The 26,630-nt window shown below is 37.1% G+C and overlaps 1 protein-coding gene across 1 annotated transcript in view; it reads left to right on the top strand.

The window, feature by feature from the left end:
• The first annotated feature begins 22,192 nt into the window (after window positions 1-22,192).
• Window positions 22,193-26,630, top strand: part of LOC149932856 (neuropeptide CCHamide-1 receptor-like) — a 29,933-nt gene continuing 25,495 nt past the window's right edge. Inside the window, exon 1 of the mRNA XM_090155963.1 lies at window positions 22,193-22,217. The gene's annotated coding sequence lies outside the window, so the exon portion shown is untranslated. The remainder of the gene's footprint in view (window positions 22,218-26,630) is intronic.

Below are 26,630 nucleotides of genomic sequence, written 5' to 3' on the forward strand. Positions count from 1 at the left end.
TTGTATAGTGTGAACAGACAAATTGTAACAATTGTTCCCACTTTTTCTGTTCACACTATACAATTTTCTTGCTTACAATTAGTTGGATACATTTAAGTGGCCCACTTAATTGTATAGTGTGAACTGGGCTTATAACGCAAAGCAAATTAAAATTGAATAAAATTAAACGGCGACTGATAATTAATGGTTTGCTTTTATTTAGAAAGCTTGAGCGGAATTAATTTTTAAATAAAAGCCAACCATCAAGTATCAGTTTCAACCAAAGTGAAAAAATTAATGAAGGAACACGTAAATTTGGTGATATTTCGGTGTCTTGAGCTGGAGTCATGTACAAAGCATATGTAGAGTTTTTAATAAACATTTCCTAATGCCGCGGGTGAATTCTGACCAATTTGAGACCTCAGTGGCCATGCCAGGGGGTAGAGACGCTATATTCCTAAATGTCCTCAATAAATTTAAATTATAAAGAGCGTAGAAATTGTAATTTTCAGGATGAATCACCATATTTTGCTAACTTTAGAAAATAAAAAAGGAGTCGAAAAAGTAAAAAAATTTACTTGGCCTACCTGACCAACAAAATACTGATTGCAATTGCCTCGATTAGCTCTAGTTGAACGCAATTCTTAAAAGCGTTTCGAAGCGTCTAAAGTATTGCATTTATACAACAATGGTACTTTCGGTTTAGGTAAAAAGGGTGGGGTGGACGAGTGGTTAGCACTTTCACCTCGCTGCAAGAAGAGCCGGATTTGATCCTAGGTTGTGGCACTCGGTGAAAACTCGGAACAACTCCTTTCGCGTAGAGTTTGAAAGTTATCTCTTCACTATTAAAGGTTATTTCCTCCGAGTTAACGGAAATAGTAAATGAAGGGAGCTGTTGGCTTGTGTGGCATGAAAGGCTGGCCACCACTGTCCTATTAATCAATTTAACCCAGCCACCTAAATTAAAGGCAATAAAAGTCGCTGGATGACTTTCGCTTAGGGTAGTGACTCGGGTATTAGCCTAGTTGAAAAAATCCTAGGTCCATGATGGAGCTGATGGGGCAGATACGTTCCTAAAGGGAGGGGATGCTCTATTGACAAAAATTCTGGTCAGTTGGCCAATCGATATCCACTTGACATAATGAAAGTTTTATAGCTAGCCTTTTTATTAGGATTTCAAAAGTTTCACCAGCACTCTTTGAAAACTTTTACTACACTCCAGCTCTTTATAGGGAAGACAATAATGCGGAAAAAGGAAACACGGAAAATATCTGCCCTTAAAAAATCGTTTACAGTTTCAGAGTCAGAGGCTATGGCCGGTAGACCATGGCTAACCTTAATAATTTACAGGAGGCCCCAAATACTGACTAAGTCCAGAAAAACATTCACATGAGCGAAACATTTCTGCATAAATTTTTAGTCTTTAAAATTCAACTGAAATTTATCACAGGAATCATAAAAATTGCAACTTTGTAGTTTAATCTTTCAAAGGGGTACAAAAATTAAAATAGGGGCTCATTTTATTTGACCTTATACTTGACAAAAAATTTCTGGCGCCACCATTATCAATACACCTTTACATTTGGCGATTTGATTTTTTTATAACAATTGAATACCCAAAATAGTTTTCGCTGAAACCTATTCCAATTGCCAAGTCCAACATTTTTGGCAAATTGGAGTTTGAGCCGCGTCATGGGTCTGATAATAAAGAAATGGACAGCGAATGTGTAAGGGTCACGAAGAATGGTCCTCGCCGGAAAGTAATGGAAAATTGGAAGCCCGGGCGTTATTCAACCCCGAGATATTAATGGTCGCCTCGGTTTATTTTAAAAGTTTGTCCTTTTCCTCCAACTTGGAAATTTCTCATCGCGGATCCTCTTGCAAATCCGTTTCTGCGGGCCGCGGACGGAAGACCCGGGAGATGGGTTTACTCTTCGCTCAGATAACGGTATTAAATGAGAAACCTGATAACGAAGACGGATACGAGCGGCTCAATCCCTTTCGAATCCTTTCTCAAGGACCTTAGAATTCCCCGCAACCATCTCCCAGTTAAATCTCCCTGTCACTGCGAGAAGAATTAGTTACGACGTTAAAGGCGTTTTCATAAGTTGAGCCTTATATCCTATTATCATGAATTTATTCATTTTTACCATGAATATCGAACCGCCTGAAGTAGTCTCCAGACAGTCTCCGAGATCTGCGGCGCTTCGCTCTTACGACGTCAGTCACGCACTGCTGCTCAAAAACTATTTTGATGGCCAACGTTTTCAAACTTGGCTATTTTTATTTCAAAGGCTTAACGCGAAATTTCCACGTTTATCTTTTCGATTGAACAAAAACTGCTGAAATTATTAATAGGAAATACCACTTTTATGATAATCAAAATATTTTCTAGAGGGTTCCTTTTTCGTGAATCAGCTGAACTCGATTAACAACTACGTGTAGTTACTTTTTGTTAATTTACGATGTTCAAATTATTAATTATTTGCGGTATTGTTGGTTTATAAAGTCCAAACACATACTCTCCGGTAGCGCTTCCAAGGTTAACTGTTATTTTGTCGCGTAACACCTACGTTTTTATAAACTGTTTCAAAATCAAGGTAACACAGATTTTTAACCATCTGCAGATAACAGCTAGCTGTCTCGCAGTAATCTGAAATATATAATCCGATTTTTATCCACTATATCAGATCAGCAATTAAACGTTTACTTATGCTTTTTTTTAACCCTGTCTGTCTGTCTGTCTGTCTGTCTGGGATGCGAACGCGTACGCATTTTCGGGGCAAAGTATAATCACTGCGTTCGCAGTTTCTCGGAATTAGGGAAAAGCTTTTTTTCCAAAAGAGCCCTCTTTTTGTCATTGGGAGTGGTATAATTTTTTTTCAATTTGCGTTAGTATCGGGCGGGATTCGAACCCGAGCCCTCCTGAGCGTTCTACCACAGAACCACGGATACATGTTACGCTTCACTGAAAATTAGAAACTCTTCCGAGGAGAGGTATATTTTGGCTTGCCATTTGCCAACTAGCTAAAAAGTCGCTTTAACCCCCTTTCAATAATAAAAAAAGATAAAAAATATTTATTTAAATGTTTTTATTATTATACTTTCTAAAATCTGTAGCAGATAACTGATTGTTTAAACGATGTTTTACAATCAGCAATCGGTTAACATTTGAAAATAAGGCTAACATATTTTTTTCTGATCATATTAGAAGAACGGAGAAACACGTGTTTTCACTGCTCAAGGCGTATTTAGGATTTCTTTTCGGGTTGGGTTTAAACTGTGAACCCCTTTTTACCCCCAAATGAGAAGCACATACTAACGCGAATAGAAGTGTTGCTAATTCGTTAGCAGTTAGAAATGGGTAATACCACTACTCTCCGGCCTAGAACAGGCTACAGTCATCACAGAAATTTTATAAATGGTGCGTTTCCGTATTTGGTCTTTTTGGGCCTTGAAATAAAATAAATATGCGAGACTAAAAGAGTTAAATGACCCCAAAAAGTCACAAATCTCCAGCGCTTACTTTCGCCGCCGGTTTGGGAAATGGCAGCCCCACCGGAAGCTTTAATATCGCAAAAACTAATCGACCTATTTCGATAAATGTTTTAAGATTAATGGGAGTTTCCGCCATCTCAAACGTCAAGCTTATGATGCCAGATAACCCCGACCCCTTTTTTTTGGAAAATAGCCACCGCACAAGAGCTTCCAATATTTGAAGAACTAATCGAACAAATAAAATGAAATTCGAGTTTAATTTCGGAAAGTATAATACTTTATACAAATTTATCTGATAATACGGCAGTACCAAGGTCTATAAGATACTTACAAGGAGACATCCCGAAGTGTAACCCACCGATTTTGTTCAAACTCGGGGTTTTGGTAGACGTTCATGTAACTTGAAAAATCCTAAAGGGAATTTATTCAATGGGCAACCGTTTTGCCATGGCAACGAAAAATGGTTTTGACAACATCAAATGGAAATTTTCCCATTGAAAATAACATGGGATTCTGACCTATTCCTAGGGTGAAAAATTTCAACAAATTTCAACGAAAAATGTTTTTGACAATACAAAATATTAAATTTTCCCATTGAAAATAACATGGGATTTTGACCTCCAATTGATCAAAAGTTGATCAATTTTGATGTTTTTATTGTCAATTTTTATTTATTTTTTCTTTTTTTTGGCATTTTCGAAATTTTGAAATTTGTTGAAATTTTTCACCCTAGGAATAGGTCAGAATCCCATGTTATTTTCAATGGGAAAATTTCCATTTGATGTTGTCAAAACCATTTTTCGTTGCCATTGCAAAACGGTTGCCCATTGAATAAATTCCCTTTAGGATTTTTCATTATACATGAAGGTCTACCAATCCCCCGAGTTTGAAAAAAATCGGTGGGTTACACTTCGGGATGTCTCCTTGTTAGTTAATGCTCTTACGCTTTTCAGAATCGCCACGCCCCAAAAATCCTCAAAGTACCAATTGGAAGTTGCAAAACTAAGAAATTGTTTTTATTGAACATTTAACCATTTTTAAATAAGGCTTATTATATTTACTATAAAATTTGAATAATTTCATATCAGTATGTAAAATTATGTTTAATACTTTACTTGAAAGTTTTCGATTGTTATGAAAATTTTATTTTTATATTTCAACTATTTCAACGCTTTTTAAATATATTTGTATCTAACTGTAATTAAAGCTATTATACAGGGTGTTTCAAAAGGTTATGCAAAAACTTTTAGGAGTTGTATTGGTGAGTTGAGAAGTATTCCTGTTTTTTCCCATTTTCCTACGATGAGTTATAAGAGCGCCAGAGAGCTTCAAAGTGTGGCCTACTAGCCCCTGGAAGTAGGCTGCAACAAGCGAAAAACCAAGCAGATGTTAACTCTCTTAATTTACAGATTTCGAATAAAAGCTTAAAAAAATATCCAGTGTCGTCTCAACGAAAGACATCCAGATAAAAATACCAGCCTCTTTTCTAAGGTAACGGTGCTTTGAAATCTGGTTTGACACAACCTTAAAAGCAAAGTACCACGTGTTGACACTGAATCATTTTCATATTCATATATGTTGATTTTTTTAAAAAGTTTTTCTATTCATACGATAAATTTCAATTTGCGGTAAGCCACGCGATTAATATTTATTTTCCGAATAAATTATTAATTTGCAAAAGGTGTTTAATATTTTACAAATCATCCTTCGGTGCACCCACGTGTTTAATATTTTACAAATCATCCTTCGGTGCACCCACGTGATTTTATTTTCCGGTGCATTTCACTTTTATCCCATTTCGTTCTTACACAACTACCGTAAGTGAATAGTTTGAAAGCTCAAAAAGCAGCGCCAATACAGAAAAAATTTGCTTTTGGAAAACCCTTTGAGTTTTTTTTTGTTTGCAAGTTACGCCATTTCGTTTTGAATTTTTTAGAGAATATTGAGCAAAACTTCTTTTCCATTTCGCTGGGCATTCTAAATCGAAGCTGTTTGTTTTCCGTGTTGACTTTCCTTCCTCGGAAACTCGGATCGACGAAAACTGGTCGATTTTGAAGTTGTCAGCGCCCGCTAGCTTAATTTTTGTTATTATATTACTAAAAATAAAACTATATTGTATTAGGTCTTGACAAATATTATAAGGACCACGAAACTCATATGATCAAAATTTACGTATACCAGTAAACGCGCAGTTTATTGGTCAGTAATATAGCAAAAGGCCTACAACGATTTAGAAAACACTTTTAAAAAAGGTTATTTTAATACTTTTTCAAGATGCAAACACTCTTTTTTTAAATAACGCGTTTTGGCACACATTGGAAAATCTAAATCAATTTTAGACCACTTTTTGAACATTCAAAAGTCCTTGGTTGTTTAAAAATATCCTATTACCTCGGCGAGATTTAGAGGGATTTAGTTTTTCGTTAGACAAAAAATACAAATTAATCCCTGGAAAATATAATATATTTTAATAATCCAGTACTAAGTACTAATTTTAATTTTCCAGTACCAGGACCGGGCTTAACGGATTTTCTGTCGGGGCTGCATCGCGGAACCCGAGCCCCATCATTTGTAAAACCACTATTTATTTTTAATTTTAGTATCCAAAAATGGAAATATAACCCCTATAACCCCCTTAGACCTACCCATAACGGCACACACCACTTTTTAATCAAAGCTTCTATACCGTAAAAGACGCTGGTGGACAATAGCTTTAATCAGGTTGACACGACAGTAGCCCAACTTACGCAAGCAGAAGGTCACTTGGGAAATAATGCTATTGTTTTGCCCTTTTTTGCCATGGTCGTAAAGCGCTGTTGCGTCACGCCAAAGCGATATACGTGACTAGTTCGGATTAAGGGCACGAAAATAAAAATTTATATCGGGGTCTTGGATTTGTCATTTCCTCTCCAAATTCGAGGCTGAAAAATCAATGGTTGTCATCATTCAAGTCAAGATTATGGCTTCCCAATCTCTCGTTTTTTTTTGTTCCTTTCTGGAATCGCCCGGCAGCGTTATCCCGACAAAAAGAAAAAGGAAAGTGGTAAGTAGCGATCTTCCTCAACCGGAAACACCAGGAAATGGTTGTCAATTAAGAGCATCCTTTTCTTGCTCAAAGAAGAACAAATTTACGTTAAAAATACGATGGCAAGTCTGAATACGACACGTATACCTACAAGTCTGGACAGTAAATAAGAGGACAGGTTTTCGATACCCTTCCACAGTGCATTATATTTCCCCCCGCGTATCAATCAGCTCGAGAGACTCCGAGGGAGTCTTGCAAGGTCGTTTGTACCACGTGATCTTAAAATTTCAAAATGACAATCTAACGCGGTTGATATTGTTACGTAATTGTTTGCGATTTATATTTTAGTCATTTTTAATTTTGATTTTTTAATTCAATAAAAACTATCAACTGATATTTAGTATATCATATTTAATCTATAAAAACGTGAAAAAATACCTTTTGGCGAAAAATGTACTTCGTGTTTATCTTTTTTCTTTTTTCGAACAGTATCGTCCACTCTTAGCGATACTTTTTTTTTCAAATAACCTTGGACGACTCCCTTAGTGTGATTGGTTTACGGGGGCTAAAAACCAGGCTTTTTACCGATCCTCTAAAATCTACTATTCATGCTACAAGTATATAAAATGCCCTAAAAATAAGTATCTATCTTCCTATTTATTTATTTGATTCAAAATACGTCGTGGAAGAATAAAAATTGTGCTGGGCGAAATACATAGTCTACAGGGTTGGATATAAGTATATTTTTTAGTAGTCAGCCCGAGGGGTAAGACAGTCTCAGATAATCTGTACACCGAGTTCGTGCATTTAGCACTGTTAAAGGTACATATTTTCAAGAGTTCGCGAGTTCCATTTAGCACTGTCAAAGGTACGGCAGTGTACACCGAGTTCGCTGAGTGTCTTACCCCTCGAGTCAGCCTGACTAGTGAGCCTCCTATCTTAATTTATTTTAGTAGTCACTGACTAGTGGGGGTAAAAATGGGTGTATAAAACAAGAAGGGTAGCCGCCCTTTTGCTTTACCCGTCAGGTGTTTATTATCACTTTGGCCAATCACTTAGTGTCTTTGACTAGTTTAAAATATTTTCATTGAAATGACGCATTAATTTGGGATAGACATTAATTCTGAATCAGATCTTGTATGAGTTGCAGTGGACTCTCTGCACTGAGATAAAAATTTTCTGTAACAATTACAGAAAATTACTGGCAACCCCTGATGCCAGAAAACCTATGGAAATTGTACAGAAAAATCTGTCTTTTCTTACTTCAGAATTTTTCTGTAAAATTTACATTTTTAAAAATATCCCTATAAACAGGCCGATTTCTGTAAATTCTACTGTTCTCATCTGTGTTTCAATTATGTATTTTTTTACAGATATATTTGTAAATTGTACAGTTTCGACCTGTATTGAAAACCTGTAATTTTTTAAGAAAATAATTGTACACTTTACAGATTTTTTCTACATTTGTAATCTGCATTTTTTACAGAAATAATTTTAAATTTCGCAGTTCTGTTTCGCATTTTAAATCTGTATTTTTGTACAGAAATTGTTGTACATTTCGCAGTTTTGCTCTGCATTGGGAAACTGTAATTTTTACAGAAAAATATTGTCAATTTCACAGTTTTGTTCCACATTGTAAACTGTAATTTTTATAGAAATAATTGTAAATTTTACAGTTCCGTTCTGCATTGAGAACCTGTATTTTTAATAGAAATAATTGTAAATTTTACTATTTAGTTCGTCGTTGCTAACCTGTCAATTTATCTGAATTTTTAAATGATTTTGTGGACTATTGATTTTCTACAAGTTCTAAAAGCGTGTTATGATTTTTTCTTAAATAAAATGGAATTGATTAATGATTAATTTGTGATACGCCATATTCACCATTTTTATGAATATTTAGGTAAATTTTTCACTAGTCAAATTGACTAGTGAGCCCCCAGATTTCGGTTAATTTTAGTTGTCAGATAATTTATTTTAGTAGTCAAATGCCATGACTTTAGTTCCTTATGTCCAACCCTGATCATATATAGTGTTTTATTAAAGCTACTACATCGGGGAAAAGTTTTTGTTTGAGGAAGGGTGAAGTGTAATTTTACGTTAGTACGCGTAGTTATACAAGTTGTAAAGGCATAATCGCGATGCGGTGTACTCTTCCTCGGTTCGATGGGAAAGTAGTTCCCTTTGGAATTTCTCTTATGACCTAATTGGACGCTTCTTTCGTAAGAGATATATTGTGCACTTCTGGATTCCGTTATTATTTTTGCTACGACCATTTGCATTTATACCGATACCTTCATTAGGTCTTTGGTAAAGACTCAAATATAGAGCTACCGAGATCTAACAAGTCCCTGTTTTACGCGCCAGTAAATGTAAAAAACTGAATTATTATAAGGGATAGTCACTTATTTTTTTTCCAAAACCAGAGGCAATGTCCTTAAACGAAGTTAATAAAAAAGTTCTAAATGAGGGCGGAGGGATACCAATCTCTCAAAGGAAAGAAGTGGCGCTATGAAATATGCGCCTAAAGAGAAAGTAAACAAAAAACTGAAGCGTTTAAAAATTAATAAAGCGCTCAAAAAAGCTGCCATTATTTTGAAGTATATGCCCTCTCGGGTTTTTTCTTTAAGCATATCGAGATTAAGCCCGACTCTTTATATAAATACTTGTAGGGTTTTATACGTTTCGGTAACGTGGAGAAACTCTACGCGTTTTCCGTCGTAACGTAGGGCTTAACCTCCTTATATTATCTCACCTCACTTAATCAAAAGTTTCCAAAAGCACGCCTGATGCGTTGTTCTTTTATTTTAACTAGAATGTGTACCGACGGATGTTGACCGTTTTTCGCAAAGTAAAGAAGATGGCGCTACGATACTCTTTTCTTCGGTGATACATCTTTCCTTCAAAAACCACCGGTGATATTTCAGTGGCGGTTACGATACATTCTCCGAGCCAGAACCCCCCACCCGCCTGACCCGTAATATCTGTTCCTTATATGCAAAAATCTTCGGTTCGAAATGAGAATCGATGCGTTCAATTTAAATTTGAACGAAACGGGGAAAATATATAGCCTTAGGTTTGTAACGTTCGCTCAGAAAGCACCGGCGAACTGATAGAAAAGGGATTCAAAGAGCAAATTGCTTTTTGACAGGTGTTTCATTTTAACCGAGTCTTCTCTCGTATATATCCAACAACTAGGTCGTTTCCGTTATATAGTTGTTCACCAGAAAGAATGTTAAATTATAGAACATTTTTTCTAGGTTAGCGAGGTTCGATGACGGAGGAGCAGCAGCCGGTACAAATTATCGGTGTCTAGGAAGTATGTAGGGTGTCTCTCTGGACCTTTTTTTTTTTCAAATCACTGATTAATTTCTGTCTAAAGAGGGTCCCAAAGGTTCTTAAAATATTGGATAGGAATATTTTCCAACTTAAATTGTACACTAAATTGTAAATTATAACCTACTAGTAAACCACTGGTTGAAGGGGTTTCTCCTTCACATAAAAAATTGTATTAACGGTAATAGTTAGTGTAGGGAGCTGTTGATTCGCGTGGCATGATTCAAAAAGCTCGGGGAAACGGATAAATTAGCCGCCAAAATTTCAATTAATCATAAAAAAATTGATTAACTGTTTATTTATGGATATTATTCACGACTATTATACGATTTAATATGCAACAAATTTTTGGATATGGACATAAAAGAAATGAACTTAAAATTGTCTATCCGAACGCCGAGCCCTAACTAGGCATGAAGGGCTTGCCACCACCCTTCTACAAATTGTAACCTGGACACCATTTACAAGGCTTTAAAAATCGCTAGATGACTTAGGCTTGTGTGGTTGCTTCGGTATTAGCTTAGCTTGTTATATTTTCAACGAAAAATCATTCGGAACATTTTGAGATTAATATTGCCAAATCCATTGAAATCATTGAAGTCGACACCCATTGAAATCGTGACCCATTAAAGTACTTACCAGTTAATTCGAGAAGTCAGTCATGGAAAAGGGCCAATTTCTACATTATTTGGCGTCAACCTCTTGACATATTGATTTATTGATTTATTTAAAAAAAAATCGCCATTGTAACGGTTTTTCTACGAGCTCAGGCCACGGGCCAACGAATCGGTCGCAACGAAAGGTAGTCACCGTTGACATTTTTCTACCACTATTACCAGATGTTATGAAAGACTATTAATGGAGAATTAAAGTTAATTAATGTTATTAGGTTGAAAATATCGGATTCCCTGTGACAAGCGCTGCTGTTTAAATTAAGGTTAAAGGGACAGAAATAAACACTCGGAGCTAGTATACCATGCCAAGGTTCATATTTATTAGAATGTTAATATTGACCTATTAAACTAATATCAATGAAAATCGAAATCAAACAACAATCAAAATATCCGAACACTATAAATAATAACTACAATTATTTAACTAATCACAATTACGCAGTTAATTCAAAAATCACAATAATACTAAAACTTTCCCGACACTACAAATAATTAACCAACCATACCGACCCCATAAAGCAAATCAATTAACCCCGACATATAATAATAAAATCAAACGCGAACAAAAACAAAACAATTACAAGTACAATTACAATCACACCCCCTTGGGAACAGATTCCAACTACCAAGAACTTCTATGTGTAAGAACGTTGAAAAAAAGGTATCGCTGGGCCCGGATGTAATCGGTTTCAGAATAACTCCACCCTAAAATCCGCGTGCAGCGCGCGCTTGAACTAGAAACGGTTTTAACCTTAAAGGCCTAGGTTTTTTTCTGCCTGTCCCGCTTTAAATTAACTTAGTGGAGCACAAATACCCTGGTGGTAGGCCAACCGCTGAACATGTTGGCCTAATTTAAAGGGAGACAGGTAGAAGAAAACCTAGGCCTTTAAGCGCGTGCCGCACGCGGTTTTTTGGGCGGAGTTATTCTGTAACCGATTGAATCATGGCACCAGGCGCCAATTTGATCGATCAATGTTCTTATACATATATACGGTCTTGACTACTAAAAATGGTTTTTCACATTAAGTGTCATTGCCATGACTATGTACAAAGTGCACAATCGTGACGGATACATCACCGTGTTAATTGGATCCTCAGCACGCGCAAGAAGAACCACACGAGACACAACGAGCTATTATTAATTATCTGGACTATGAGATTCCGTATGGCACGACATAGCGGAAACCGCGGCACCTTCAGAAGTTGCTAGGACCTCTCCGTCGTGTCTTCTATCGTTCTCTCCTCTTCCTCCATCCTGACACCGGGTTTTTAAAACGACGACCACGTGACCCCAGAATCTTGGTCACTATCTCTTTTTAAAAGTATTGGCTGTTTATAATGGGCATCGGCCAATTAAATACCACATACAGCAACTGACACTTTCAAGAATGTTCAAGGTTACTATCCGCAGTTGAGAAACGAAGTGGTTTACGTGACCCAGATAGTTCACAATAAGACAGCATCTCTCCTCTCCCTCTAATAAGAAAGGTTGGGGTAGGGAAGTCGCGACAACAAAAATAATTTGACCTCCAAAACCAAAGAAACCCTTTCCCCGAAAAACAATTCAACGGAAAACGACAAAATGTCAATTTATAGATTTACGACCCTTGACAGGTACTTTTGAATATAGAGAACGTATGGTAAAACTATTTACAATGCCGGCACAACGGAGGGGATCGTAAGGTAGTTCTATACTCCCTTAGGCCTATAACGCTTCGTAAGAAAGAAGCATGACTACAACTATTGATATTTTATTTAATAAAAATAGGTTTTTTTAAAAGTTAACGAAAAAATTCGTTGCAACATTAAATATTTCTATTTCTCAACGAAATTTGCGAATAGAATTTTTTAAACTAAATTAATTGATTTTAAAGACTAAACCAAATGGCAGCTCTAGGTCAGTACCTCGATTGTTCGATAGATGTCGTAGTCGGCAGAGTATAGTGTATTAGACCAGATTGATTGAGATTTCGGAGACTGAAATTCCTCAGTATATTGGAAACGGGTCACTCCATTTAAAGTCCCATTCAGCTCTCTGGCTCGTATTTAACACGCTAGGCAGGGGGGTATACTTTACGGTCTTTTTGGTGGTATACGAGAAGGCATCCAAGCGGTTTTATTCGAAGCCGTTATTTGCTTTAAATATTGAATTAAAAAATATATTTGCGAATAAACTTAAACTCAAATTTTAATTCCAATATCGTAAAAATTACGAAAGTCTATAAAATTATTCCGTAAGTATGAAATTTCCTATTCTCCAACATTCAAAGTCTGTATAAACTATAATAGTAAAAACTTTTGACAGTTTCAAAGGTTTAAAACTATACAGGGTGTCTCAATTTGCTCGATCAGGCCATTTTTCTCAAAATGTATTTATGCTAGGGTTCTGAAATTTTCAGGGTTTATTTGTTAGGTATGGAAGGCTTTGGTTACTAAATTTCAGAAAATCGAACGATTTTGTGCCGTTTTGGAAAATTTATTTTTTCACCGGTAGGTGTCACGCAAAATGTTTCAATAGAAAAGTTGTAGGGGGCATAGTCGAAAGTGTAAAAATAATTTTAGTTCGGTTGAAAAAGACCTATTTTTCACTGAGTTTGGAGGTCGGGGGGGGAAACAAGTTGTACTAGCAGGCAATAGCCTTTAACGTAAATAATCGTACATAATCACAACACACATGTACATTTATTTTAGGGCACTTATGTTTTCAGCTATGTAGTTAATAATCAGATTTGCAAAAAGTTATTGTTAAAAAAAATTATTACGTTCAACACCTAATTAGACAAAATAGACAAAGACCGCGTCTTCCATTTCGACGTGGTTACGAGTAAGATCATCAAACAAAGATTTGTAGACCAAAAATTACGCTTATTTTTCTTTTGTTGTTTTTTAACGTGAAATATCAATTGTCCGAGTAGTATTTAAAGCGTTTACATTTCACAGTTAAAACATTATCTCAGCTTGGCCGATTGTTGTCCAGTATGCCTCTTTACACCCGAGATCAGCGCGCTCATATGCTAGAATTATTTTACGGAGAAGGTCGTCGTAATGCTACTCTAGTAAGTCAGTTATTTAGACGAAGATTTCCCAATTGCAGACCAAGTCATACGACGGTTCTTTGAGTGTTCCGCGACTTCGACAACTGGGGTAATATCAATCCGAGGTTTCGTGGTCGTGGTCTCCAGGACATCGACATGGAAAACACCATACTTGCCTACTTCGTCGCCTATCCTCGAGCGAGCGTCAGGACTGCCAGCTTTGACTTAGGGTTGGATCGAAACTACGTTTGGAGAACACTCAAAAGACACCATTTTCATGCTTATCGAGCGACACTTCACCAAGGACTGCATGACGGTGATAGACAGCGCCGACTCGACTTCTGCAATTGGTTTTGCCTCATGGCTGACGCACACCAGGATTTTCACGATCAACTACTGATGTCCGACGAATTTTCATTCGGAAGAGATGGGCCTTTCAACCGTCAAAACCAACATATGTGGGACTACGAGAATCCACACTGGGGATTTCCTCACCGCCACCAAGTGCAGTTTCGCTTAAATGTGTGGGCTGGTCTGTTAGGTGACAGAATTATTGGCCCGTTCTTCCTGCCAAATCGTCTGAACGGTCAAACCTACTTGGAGTTCCTTCAAAATGAAATATCCAACGTGTTGGACGACATTCCTCTGGCCGAGTACAGACGCATCTGGTTCCAGCAAGATGGGGCGCCACATCACCGATATCGTGACGTGGTTACATATCTAAACGACGAGTTTCCTGGAAGATGGATCGGAAGAACTGGTCCTGTTCGTTGGCCAGCAAGATCCCCTGATCTAACACCACTCGACTTTTTTCTTTGGGGATTCGTAAAGGACTACGTATACCAAACACCTGTGACGAGCGTTGAAGATTTACGACAAAGAATCATAGAAGCATGTCGCCGGATGACTCCAGAAATGGTTCGGGGAGCATTTCGCAATATGCAACATCGTGCATATTTGTGCATTGCATCAGAAGGTGGCATTTTTGAAAACATTTTGTATAAGTCATTAAAAAACATTATTATTATTTGTTTATTTTTCGAAATCCTATAACTGAAATGCATGTTACCTACAATTCATTAAAGGCTATTGCCTGCTAGTACAACTTGTTTTTTCCCCCGACCTCCAAACTCAGTGAAAAATAGGTCTTATCAACCGAATCAAAATTATTTTTACACTTTCGACTATGCCCTACAACTTTTCTATTGAAACATTTTGCGTGACACCTACCGGTGAAAAAATAAGTTTTCCAAAACGGCACAAAATCGTTCGATTTTTCTGAAATTTAGTAACCAAAGCGTTCCATACCTAACAAATAAACCCTGAAACTTTCAGAACCCTAGCATAAATACATTTTGAGAAAAATGGCCTGATCGAGCAAATTGAGACACCATGTATAGTGTTGTGGTAATATAGAACACACTTTTATTTTATTGGACTAAAAGTAGTGGTAACCTTTATGATTTCGATGAATAAAAAAATGGTTATAAAATTGGGACCAGCAGTAAAAGTTAATAATAATAATCAGCTAGGCACCACCTTAGGCCTAAGTCATCAAGTGACTTTTGAAGCCATTAATTCAGGTGGCCGGGTTACAATGCGTAGGAGGGTGGTTGCAAGACCTGCATGCCACGCGATCGAGCCAACAGCTCCCTACACTAACTATTACCGTTAACCTCAACAAGTTTTTAAGGAAGGGGAAACCGAAGACCTCGCTCTCTAGACCTAGGCTTTATCGTCATGGACATTTTAAGATAAGTCTTCGTAATTTAAATTTTCTGCTTCCGCTTTATAATTTAATTTTCTATTTAAAATAATATTAAAACAAATTGGCAAGCCAAAATATACCTCTCCCTAGTGGTATTAATTTCTCGAGACGACCCTTAAAGATATCTCCGCAATTCAGAGTTATTTACTAAAAACGTAATCTCGGTTCAATCCCTGCCCGGTATAAAATTTTAATTTTAATTTAAATAGTTGAGACGAAACAACCGAGTTTAATTTATTCAGAATATTATAAATTAAGTAGTTACAACAGCGAGTTAGACGTGCTAAAACAATGCGCAATTGAATTTAACCCTATTTACAGAACAAGTTTATCAGTAAATAATACGAAGCAAATTTTAATGAAAGAAATATCTACAGAGGGTATTTGTATTTTTCTCGCTTACGAAATACTTGCCGCATCTTTAACGCTCATTTTATTTCAACACTCGCCCTTGATGAAGATGGTAGTGGACGACTCGTAGACTTCCTGTTGACGTTGTGGCACATACCGCATGAAAAAGACCAATACCATCCAATTTCCAATATCATATAATGACTCGCACACCCAGGAAATCAATGACTGCATTAGGAATCGTAGATGTCCAAATATCCACACCAATAAAAAATGTATTAACAAGAAGCGAAAAACTTACCCTCACAAAGCACAGAAAGCCACTTGACTAAACCACAGCTCGTATATCAATAAATGACCGTAGACGGAATAGTTAGTGCGACACCTTACCATTAACAAACATGAATTTTCGACGTTATTATCATGAAACCGGATAAGCTAAACAACACGACCTACACACTATAAATAATCTCAAAAAACCAAAGATAGAAATATAAGATCAAAGAATAGACAAAAAACCACATTATCTCGATCAGTAAAAATAACATACGACCCTTCCTTTGCCTAAAACCCAAATACATATTATATTAAAATAATTTAAATCTTACACGAAATCTTGTTCTATTTCAATTAAACCAAAATTTCATACTCTATTAAATACGCTTCCGATAAAGCTGAAGGTCTAATTTTCTCAAGTCTCTACAAGTTCTCCAAAATAGGGCAGCCAAAACTATAATTGGTGCTAATCGTCGTTCCTCCGCTACATTAGCCCGGGATGCTGTGAAGTGGCTGGCCTTAAAGCAACGCTATGTTTTCAATCTTTTAATCTTCATGTTTAAGGTTCACGCTCATCAAGTGCCGCCGTATGTCACTAATCATTTTCATCGTGTCTCTACCGTACATGACTATTCGACTCGCGCGAGTGCTATTTCGTTTTACCTTGAAAATATTTCGGCTACGATCCGCAAACAAAGCCCGCGATTCAGGGGTACTAGTCTATGGAATTCTCTTCCGTCACCCTTGTTACGTAAAAAATTAACTCTATCACAGTTCAGACGTGAACTACTAGGATTTGTATCTACCTCACAAATTTAATTGCCATAATCTGCCATTAACTGTAACGCTTTTCCGCGTCATTTATTATTTAATTCTTTATTTTGTCTTGTACTTTAAACTTGTACTGTCATGACATGTTTCAAATTGTACATTTTATCTATAAACCATATTTAAGATATTTCAGGACCCAGTTGGAAACCAGTCTTTGACTGAACTGGTTATCCCAATAAAGCCTTATTATTATTATTATTTTTATATTATTAATGAAGCGTAATAAGCGTCGGTGGTTCTGTGGTAGAGCGCTCGACTGCCAAGCCGAACGGCCTGGGTTCGAAACCTGGAGGGTTTTTTTTTTTTAATCAATAGATAATTTCTTCGATGCAATAATTTAAATCTTACACGAAATCTTGCTCTATTTCAATTAAACCAAAATTTCATACTCTATTAAATACGCTTCCGATAAAGCTGAAGGTCTAATTTTCAACGAAGCGTAATAAGCGTCGGTGGTTCTGTGGTAGGACGTCCGCCTATTAAACAGGAGGTCTCAGGTTCAAAACCCGCCCGATGCGATCGCAAATTGATACTAAGACGAATACCGTGAACAATTGGTGGAAACCCTGCCATTGGACGTTGAGAGGTTGTCATAACACTCAGCACTCTGTCCGTCCCAAAGTCAATAAGAAGGAGTTGGAGAGAGCGCACCCATAACAACTGGAGAAAAACAAACGCAACCAAACGCAGCGTAATCGCAAATTTAGCCGTTAACGCTTACCGTCACACGGCGGTTTTGCCAACCTTTAAACTGCTAAAACGATTATTCGACTGCGTACGCAGTGATCCAAGAAACTGCGTACGCAATGATTACCCTTTGCCCCGAAAATGCGAACGCGTTCGCAGGCCTGACAGACAGACCCACAGACAGACTGACACGGTGGTTGTATAACCCCTCCTAGGGTACAAAGTCCCCTCGGAGAGGTAAAATATTGGGAGAAAGGGACTTTAGGGACATTTTGTATGTACACATTTATGGTTGTCATTGGTCCCGAAATGATTTTTTTACCGGGACCCGCACCGGCTTTCGACGGCCCTGGGGCTATAGACGGATGCAAAAGGGTAATTAGGCATACATTGTATAACAGGCCTTTGTTACGCGACTTTAATTTTTATGAATATAATATAGTGTACCGGTAGTCGTTGTAAATTATTTTTAATTAATTAGTATACACTAGTCTAGAGTTTTGTTTACGTCAGTTTAGAATTCCTTTATTCCTAATATCGCTAATTGAATCCGCCAGAGGGGAAGTGAGGGGGGCAGGGGGGCATACGCCCCGGGCGCCGACGGTCAGGGGGGCGCCAAAGAGGTGCCTAAAGTATTAAAGCGGATATTGGAAACTTGAAATTTTTTAATATATCGATTAAATTAATATTTATTTTGTTATTGATAATGATTAGGTTTCGTTTAAAAACAAGGAATTTCATGGCGGAAATTGCGAAAATATCTCTTCTCGTTTCATTTTAGTCTAAAAATACTCGGATCTTTAGAGAGCAACAATTTCATCCTGGTTGTTACTTATGTAAATTACGTCTAACCGCCGTTTATAGCTCGTAACAAATGAGAAAATGTTTGAAAAAACCGTTTCCAAGTAGGGCGGCCATCGTCGCGTTTCGTTGCTACGCTTATCCCATTCTCGTCTTACATTTAGGAATGTAAAAATTGTTCTCATATTTTAAGCGAGTTTTGGCCCGTTACGTAGCGACAAAGAAAGATGAAGCCTTTAAACCGAAAGTGCCGGCGATGTTGATCCACTTCGTAACCGTATGCCATATTGCTTCTCACAGTATAACAAACCCAGTGTCACGATATAAAGCCCTATTTCTTCGCTAACAAAAAAGGAAACTTTGTAGATAAAAAAATGCTCTAAAGCATGAAGAATAATTGTTCTTCAAAGTTTTACACGGTTTATAAAGTCTGAATTTTCGTGTTACCCCGTATAGGAATAACTTTCTTCTATATCTACGCGTAACAAGATGTCACTGACATTTGAGTATACGCCATTCCCCCAATGTTATTAGTTCAGTTTTGCACAGCGTTTCAATCGCCCTGTATATTAACGTAATAAGACATAAGAATTAAACTTCTTCAACCAAAATGTTAATTCATACTCGAACGCTTTTTCAATCACCCTATCTATTCACAAACGCACACTTTATCTACCACTCTGTTCAATTTAAAACGCACACTTTATCTACCACTCTGTTCAATTTAAAACGCACACTTTATCTACCACTCTATTCAATTTAAAACGCACACTTTATCTACCACTCTGTTCAATTTAAAACGCACACTTTATCTACCACCCTGTTCAATTTAAAACGCACACTTTATCTACCACCCTGTTCAATTTAAAACGCACACTTTATCTACCACTCTGTTCAATTTAAAACGCACACTTTATCTACCACCCTGTTGAATTTAAAACGCACACTTTATCTATCAACCTGTTCAAATTAAAACGCACACTTTATCTACCACCCTGTTCAATTTAAAACGCACACTTTATCTACCACCCTGTTCAATTTAAAACGCACACTTTATCTATCAACCTGTTCAAATTAAAACGCACACTTTATCTACCACCCTGTTCAATTTAAAACGCACACTTTATCTACCACTCTGTTCAATTTAAAACGCACACTTTATCTACCACCCTGTTGAATTTAAAACGCACACTTTATCTATCAACCTGTTCAAATTAAAACGCACACTTTATCTACCACCCTGTTCAAATTAAAACGCACACTTTATCTACCACCCTGTTCAATTTAAAACGCACACTTTATCTACCACCCTGTTCAATTTAAAACGCACACTTTATCTATCACCCTGTCAACCTTCGAATGTAGGATCTATTATAATGCTATCTGATTTCAACCTTGTTCTACATGGGCGAAAAACAAATAATTGGGATAAGCAGTACCCCCTACTTCAAATACGCCGGCAGAATTAAAATGGCATTAGAGGTAAAATCGAACTTCTCGTTATAATGGTAGGACTCTTGGAGCCAGCAAAAAGAATTGTTTCAGCTAGGCTAATACCCAAGGCACCACAGAGTCATCTAGCGACTTTTAATGCCTTTAATTCTTATGGCCTGGTTAAATACAGTAGGATGGTGGTGGCAAAGGGGTTTTCCCCAGAGTTCTTCAGTTTCCCCTTTCCCTAAAAAGGTAATCGGTAATAGGAAGTGTAGGGAGCTTTTGGCTCGCGCGGCATGAAGGGCTTGTCATCACCCTCCTACGCGGTATAACCCGGCCACCTGTTTAAGGCATTAAAGTCGCTAGATGACTTGGGCCTAGGGTGTTGCCTTGAGTATCAGCCTAGCTGATTATTATTATTATTATCACTAGCCCTTCATGCCACGCGAACCAACAACTCCCTGAACTTCCTATTAACATTAACCTCAGCAAGGTGTTTATGGTTGCTGGGCATAATTTAATACACTAAAACGTTATTTAATTTTTTTTATTTAATCGTAAACATAGGTCAGAATTGACAAGGCGTACCTAAAACAAATGTATGTAGATTTCTACATGACAATCGATGAAACCGCTAATGGGGCTGGTCAGGTATGCGCGCTGTCGATCGTCAAAATTGATATCAGGGTCAGTGAGGTAGTGTAATTTCCTATCGATTGAAATATCATTTACCATTTCAACCCTAACGGTTGAAGAGTCGCGTAGAATACGGCGGCGAACTACGCGGTAGGTGAAACTAATACGCGCGAGTATCCAATTGGGATTGTATGTAAAAACGTTACTTTTGAGAAAAGACTTTGTCGGACACGTTGAAATATCGTAGAAAGGGAACTTTATAATATTTCTTCCGGTCGTCGTAACGGTATATCGCCGAAACAAAACTATTACATAAATCGAGTTACGGTTCTCTTTATGAAGAATGAACCAATATTTTCGATTTTCGTTACTTTTGGCTTCCGTAAATGTATAGCTATCGTGTGTCAGTCCGTAGCTATCAGTTATTTATTTAGCCTTTACTCGTAACTCCGCCGCTAATCTAAAAAGGCGACTTAAGAGCCGTATTTCTAAAGGGTGGCGCTTAAACGAACTAAAATATTTCTGTTTATTTAAGTTCAACTCTTCAAACAAAGGTTGCCATTGTAGATGAAAAAATAGAAGTAGATTTCCAACCTTGATTTAAAAAAACAAATCATTAAAAAGAGGACGGCCAAGTTTCGTTTTTGTAGAAACAAATAATCTATATTTTTAGTCTAGACAAAAGGAGCGTCGTTTAAAATGAAATTACTTATCCAACGATCCGTAAATTAGCTCGGATACTTTATCAAGGTTGGAGATGAAATGTTTGTCCAGTTCAGATATAGCTTTGACAACCGCGCTTAAAAGCGAAATCCCGAATAAAGGGGGGGGAGGGGATGAAGTGCATTTTTGCCGCCGAAAGTCGCTGCTAGCAACGCAACAGGAGTTGTCTGCGGAGAAGCGTCTGCGGAGAAAACCTCAATCGAAAAGCTTGGATCCTCACGTTCGGATGCTCTTTAACCCCTTCCCCTCATTTTGTGGTGGAAAACTGAATCCCCCCCGTTGGACGTCGTTTGTGCTCAATCCTGAGTTTAACAATCTTTCGGATAAAATTTCGACTGGCCACGCTTCACTTCCGAACCGGCAAATCTTCGGCATTCTAATCAACGAGCGGAAGGAATGTAAGACTGCACCATTTCTTCTACTTCTTCGTTTCTTCGTTAATTGCTTATTAATTACTTTGATTCCCTCTCGTTTCTCGATATATTTAACGACAAAAACTAATAACTTAAAGAGCGAGTGCCCCCGGCTTACGCGTTGAATTTTATCATTCCTGCCTAAGTTGAGTATATTTGAAATTCAGATTTCCCGTAGCTTTTACTATCTTAATCACTTTGATTGCGTTTTCAAACTAGCCCGAACTGCTAATCTTTAATTAGAAAGTTCCCGGGGATTTTGGTTTTACTTGCAAACGGAACTAATATTATTTTATCCCTCCAAGTTATTTCTTTTTCGTAAAAAACATCCAGCAATTTGAGCCCACATTTGTATCCGGTTTCTTTAATTTGAAAGACGAACTTAGTAGTTATAAGTAAACTGAAACTAAATTCCAACCTTCATTGTAAAGGTCCAATTATTTAAATTTAAAAATTTAAAGAAAAAAAGCATTCTTGTAGTTATCTCGGTATAGTCGACTTTTCCCTAACGGATTATTTTAATTTCGAATAAAGGCTCCCACTAATTTCGAAAATTCCACTTTGAATTGTCGTACTTTTTTTTTCTAAGCTTCGTAGCTTCGAGTTAATTTTAAAGGCCAAGAAAATAGTCAGTGAAAAATGCGATACCAATGGACACAGAGGCGTTGGTTCAGATCTTTTTCTACCGATGATCGTTGATCAAATTTACCGAGAATTGATTGTTTCTAACGTATTCGATTAATCTTTTACGTAAGTCGTAAATAAATTTGAATAATTAGTCGTTACGGAAGGATTCCTGATATAATCTCAAACTACTGCTAAGGCTATTCGCTCCCACTGATTTTAAATGTGCGTTTCGAAAGAAATTATTGCGTGAAGGAAATTCGTTCGTATTCTGACTTTCTAAGCCTACTTCATCCGGAAAAGAAACATGGCTTTTAAATAAATATCACAATACGTAATACCGCCAGTAAATGAGAAGCCATGGTGCGATATTCTTTAGAACCCGCGAATTTTCATCATGGATGTAGACTCATCTTCACGTAATATAAATATCATATACTTCTTTTCGTTATCATTAGTTTGATCCAATTATTTTCCTCGTAAACCCTATAGTGGAGTTCCTCCGTTGCTTCGTTCATTCCATAGTCGACTGGAGTTCGGTAAATTTATACTAGAAATTTGAGCATGATGCTATTATACTCAATTTAAGTATAATAGCATCATGCTCAAATTTATTTAATTACGAGGCATTAAATTAAGAAACTTAATTTAATGCCTCATAAGTGTGTTTAGAAATTCTATGGTGGATCCGATTTAATAAAGCTCAAACAACTGCTTTATATCATTATCCATCTAGGCTATAAAAATATAGCACGTACCTACCTATTCAGTCAGGTATCTTCCCATCGCGCCGAATCCCATTCGACCGAATTCCCATTCGACCGAATTCCCATTAGACCGAATTCCGCCAATGTTTTTGATGAAATTAGCCCAAAGGCGGGTTTTGTATTTTTCTAATCGACCGACGCAATATTCACAATTGAGCGACCGCAAAAAAAAAATAGTTTTTCTTTCTACTCCTTTGGATTTTTTATGGAAGGGGTTTAATATATTTTTAAGTAGGTGAGGTGAGGTTAGGGTAGGTTAGGTGCTGAAACGGATAAAACTGAATCCTAAACCCGGAGAAGTACGGGTTTTTCGGTCGAATGGGACTATCCCATTAGACCAAATCCTAAATCCGCCAAAGTGCGGCTTTTTCGGTCGAATGGGATTCGGTGCAATGGAAGAGATTCTTTAGTCACTGATGTATGCACCGCATTACGGTTTAATGTACACCGACTAACTAACAAGAAGACGACCCGAGGTGTAACTCACCGATTTAGTTCAAACTCGGGAATTTGGTATAAACTTCGTGTAACTTGAAAAACCCTAAAGGGAAGTGTCTCCATAGGCAACCGTTTGGCCATGGCAACCAAAAATGTTTTTGACAACGCAAAATGGAAATTTTCCCATTCAAAATGACATGGGAATCTGACCAATTTTAATGGTACCCCCTGTAAGACATTTAAATTTTTGAAAATGCTAAAAATATAAAATATAAATAAAGAGGGTACCCTTAAAATTGGTCAGATTCCCATGTTATTTTCAATGGGAAAATTTCCATTTTGTGTTGTCAAAAATATTTTTGGTTGCCATGGCAAAACGGTTGCCTATGGAGACACTTCCCTTTACGGTTTTTTCAGTTACACGAAGGTCTATCAAACCCCCGAGTTTAAACAAAATCGGTGTGTTACACCTCGGGTCGTCTCCTTGTAAGTGAGATGTAGAAATTTAACTGCTATATAGGGATATCTACCTATCTACAAATCATACTTCCCTGGTGTAATGGTCGCACGACGTTTTCTCCCAAAACATCATTGGAAACATCAGCGAATATAGCATTAGCAGTAATGTACGTATTATATACTTCTGTTTATATTAACGTTTCCATACTCGATTTTAGACTTTATTCCAATCACGTGAAGAGTAAACGCGGAGAGCGTCCAAACGGAAAAGCAAACTTAAGCCATTACGGTTTTAAATTTAATATCGTTGACCAAAATATCAAAGTCAGCCCTCGCCCACGAGGTAACGAGATTTCCACTCTTCTATCTTTTCCTTGGAACCTGGCCTTTATTTATCAAATTCTTAGAATTCTTTACTTTAAAAAAAGTTTTTTTTATACGCGTCAGAAGTATAAAGCATCAAACGTGTGTATAATGAAACTCCTTTGGGGCAAATATCTAGCTGCCTATTCCACCTACATCTATGCGAAACAGCTTTTTCGGGTTGATCAATACGGGTATAATGGTCCATGTTGACCTTCAAAAATTAGAACCTTCTATCGTCTGCTAGTTTATATTGTTTACTATTTATCTCAAAACTATGTTTCATCAATAATTAAACATTTCGAGGCAGTGTAATTTTGGTATTTTACCGTCGGTAGATGCTGTCAATATTTCAGCCGTGATGCATGACGAAATGGTATTTATTGGGACTCGGGGAGAGATTGTATTAAATTCGCTACTATATACGAAACTTTCTCGAGACTGCCTGGCCCAATCTCTCAGTATACTGGTTAAAGGGGTTTCCCTCGAGTTCTTCGGATTCCCCTTTCCATAAAAACTTGATGATTTTAACGGTAATAGTAAGTGTAGGGAGCTGTTGGCTAGCGTGGCATGAAGGGCTTACAACCACCCGTGGGGTGGGTCACTCCCCGAACTCGGTGTACACTGTCGTACCTCTGACTGTGCTAATAAGAGTTCGTGAACTCTTTAAAATCGGTACCTTTAGCAGTACTAAGTACGCGAACTCGGTGTACAGGTCATCCGAGAGTGACTTACCCCTCGCCACCACCCTCCTACGAATTTTAACCCAGCTTTGGTTATTAGCTTAAAATAATCTCGATTAAATCGGATTTAATCTTTTGAGGGGTGCGTCGTTAATCAAGGAAGTGACCTGCCCCTCGGTTTAGGGCAAAAGTTTCCGCTCAAAATCGACGATGAACACGAACCTTTAGAGTTACTCATCGTATATACTTTGTATAAACGTATTTTTCCGGGAAATAATCGATTTGTAATGTTGTCAGTTCCAAAAGTGACAATTTTTCTGGCGACTTGGAAACCAAATTAAAACTCTAATTATGTCGGGTTCCCTCGGGTAACGTTTCCATTTTAGCGCTGTTTGTCAGTTTGGATTTGTGTGTCTAGTCGCTTCGAAGTTTCGTATAGTGCCCTAACTTCGCGTGAGCTCTATTTGCATCCTCCGACACGCTTTTGTAGTTTTACAATACAAAAGACGCTAAGAAACATTGTTCGAAGACGTTTCTTGACGGTAATAATTTCGCGTTACGTTTTGTTGATATTACAAAGGATTCACCTTAACAATCTTGCTCGCTGGCTATATTCCATTCAAGGGTGATTCGGCGGAGCGAGACGCGTTGAAAAACTTTTAGCTAAATAGGAAACATTAGAAGGTCATAATAAATCCTTTTCTGAAGTGGGGGATGATTAGAGATCGGCGGAATAAATAAAATAACCGGCAAAATTTCGAATAATCATTAAAATTTTGGTTAACTGTTTATTTATGAACATTTTATACGAATAAACAACGATTTAACATGCAAAAATAATCGGGTTTTTTCGGATATTTTTTTGGATAATTGTCGGTTATCAATAAAAATAAATAATTGGATAATTTCTTATTCAAACGCCGATCTCTAGGGAGGATCTAGCTATAACTTTTCTTAGAAACGTCGTTTTGTCGAGCTTACTTGAGATAAAAAGTTAAACAAGTCTACAAACGCCATTTTCCAAAAACCAAAAAAAAATTTGCTTTTTATCTAGAGCCTGGGCCAATAAAAGATATTCATCCAGGACTCTCGTATTACCTCGCACAAAGATTTCCCCCAGAAGAAAGTGAATGGTAGTTTTTTTTTTTGATGAATTGTCAGATTTGGTTCCTGGAAAACATTTTTAATAAATTTATTTTAAATGGAAGATACAACACTAAAATAAACCACTGAAAATGTAATTATAAAATGTAGTAAAGTAATGAATGTTTAAATCACATGCTTTTATTCTCTATAACAAATTTACCTCTATATTTTTCATAGATTCCATAACGTTTTCGATTAAATTTCCAGAAAATTTTATTTCATTAGATTTGGTAACAAACTTGTCCATACTAGTATTTGTTATAAGATACTTCAGTTCGGTCTTCAAAACAAAAATGCTATCATCGTTCTTCAGTTTCAAGACCCAAGAAAGAGCGGAAGATTTTACTTCATCGAGTTTCATTTCCTCCTTTGCAACTTCAAGCGCTCCCGGTGAAAAATTCAAAACATTAGAGAACATTCTGTCGTAGTTATTTAAACTGACTATTCTTTCTTTGGGTTTCTCTTTTTTAGCTCTGTTTGGTAGAGACTGTGTATGATCTTCAGCAGTTTCACTATTTATTTCTTGACTTAGGTCTTCCACTACTATAACATTCTTTTTCCTTATATTTTTTTGGTTTAGGCTCCTTCTTCGGTTTGGGCTCCTTCTTCGGATTGGGCTCCTTCTTCGGATTGGGCTCCTTCTTCGGATTGGGCTCCTTCTTCGGATTGGGCTCCTTTTTCGG

The sequence above is a fragment of the Leiobunum rupestre genome, chromosome 8 (genome assembly GCF_980474605.1).
Source record: "Leiobunum rupestre chromosome 8, qqLeiRupe1.1.hap1, whole genome shotgun sequence".
Taxonomy (NCBI): domain Eukaryota; kingdom Metazoa; phylum Arthropoda; class Arachnida; order Opiliones; family Sclerosomatidae; genus Leiobunum; species Leiobunum rupestre.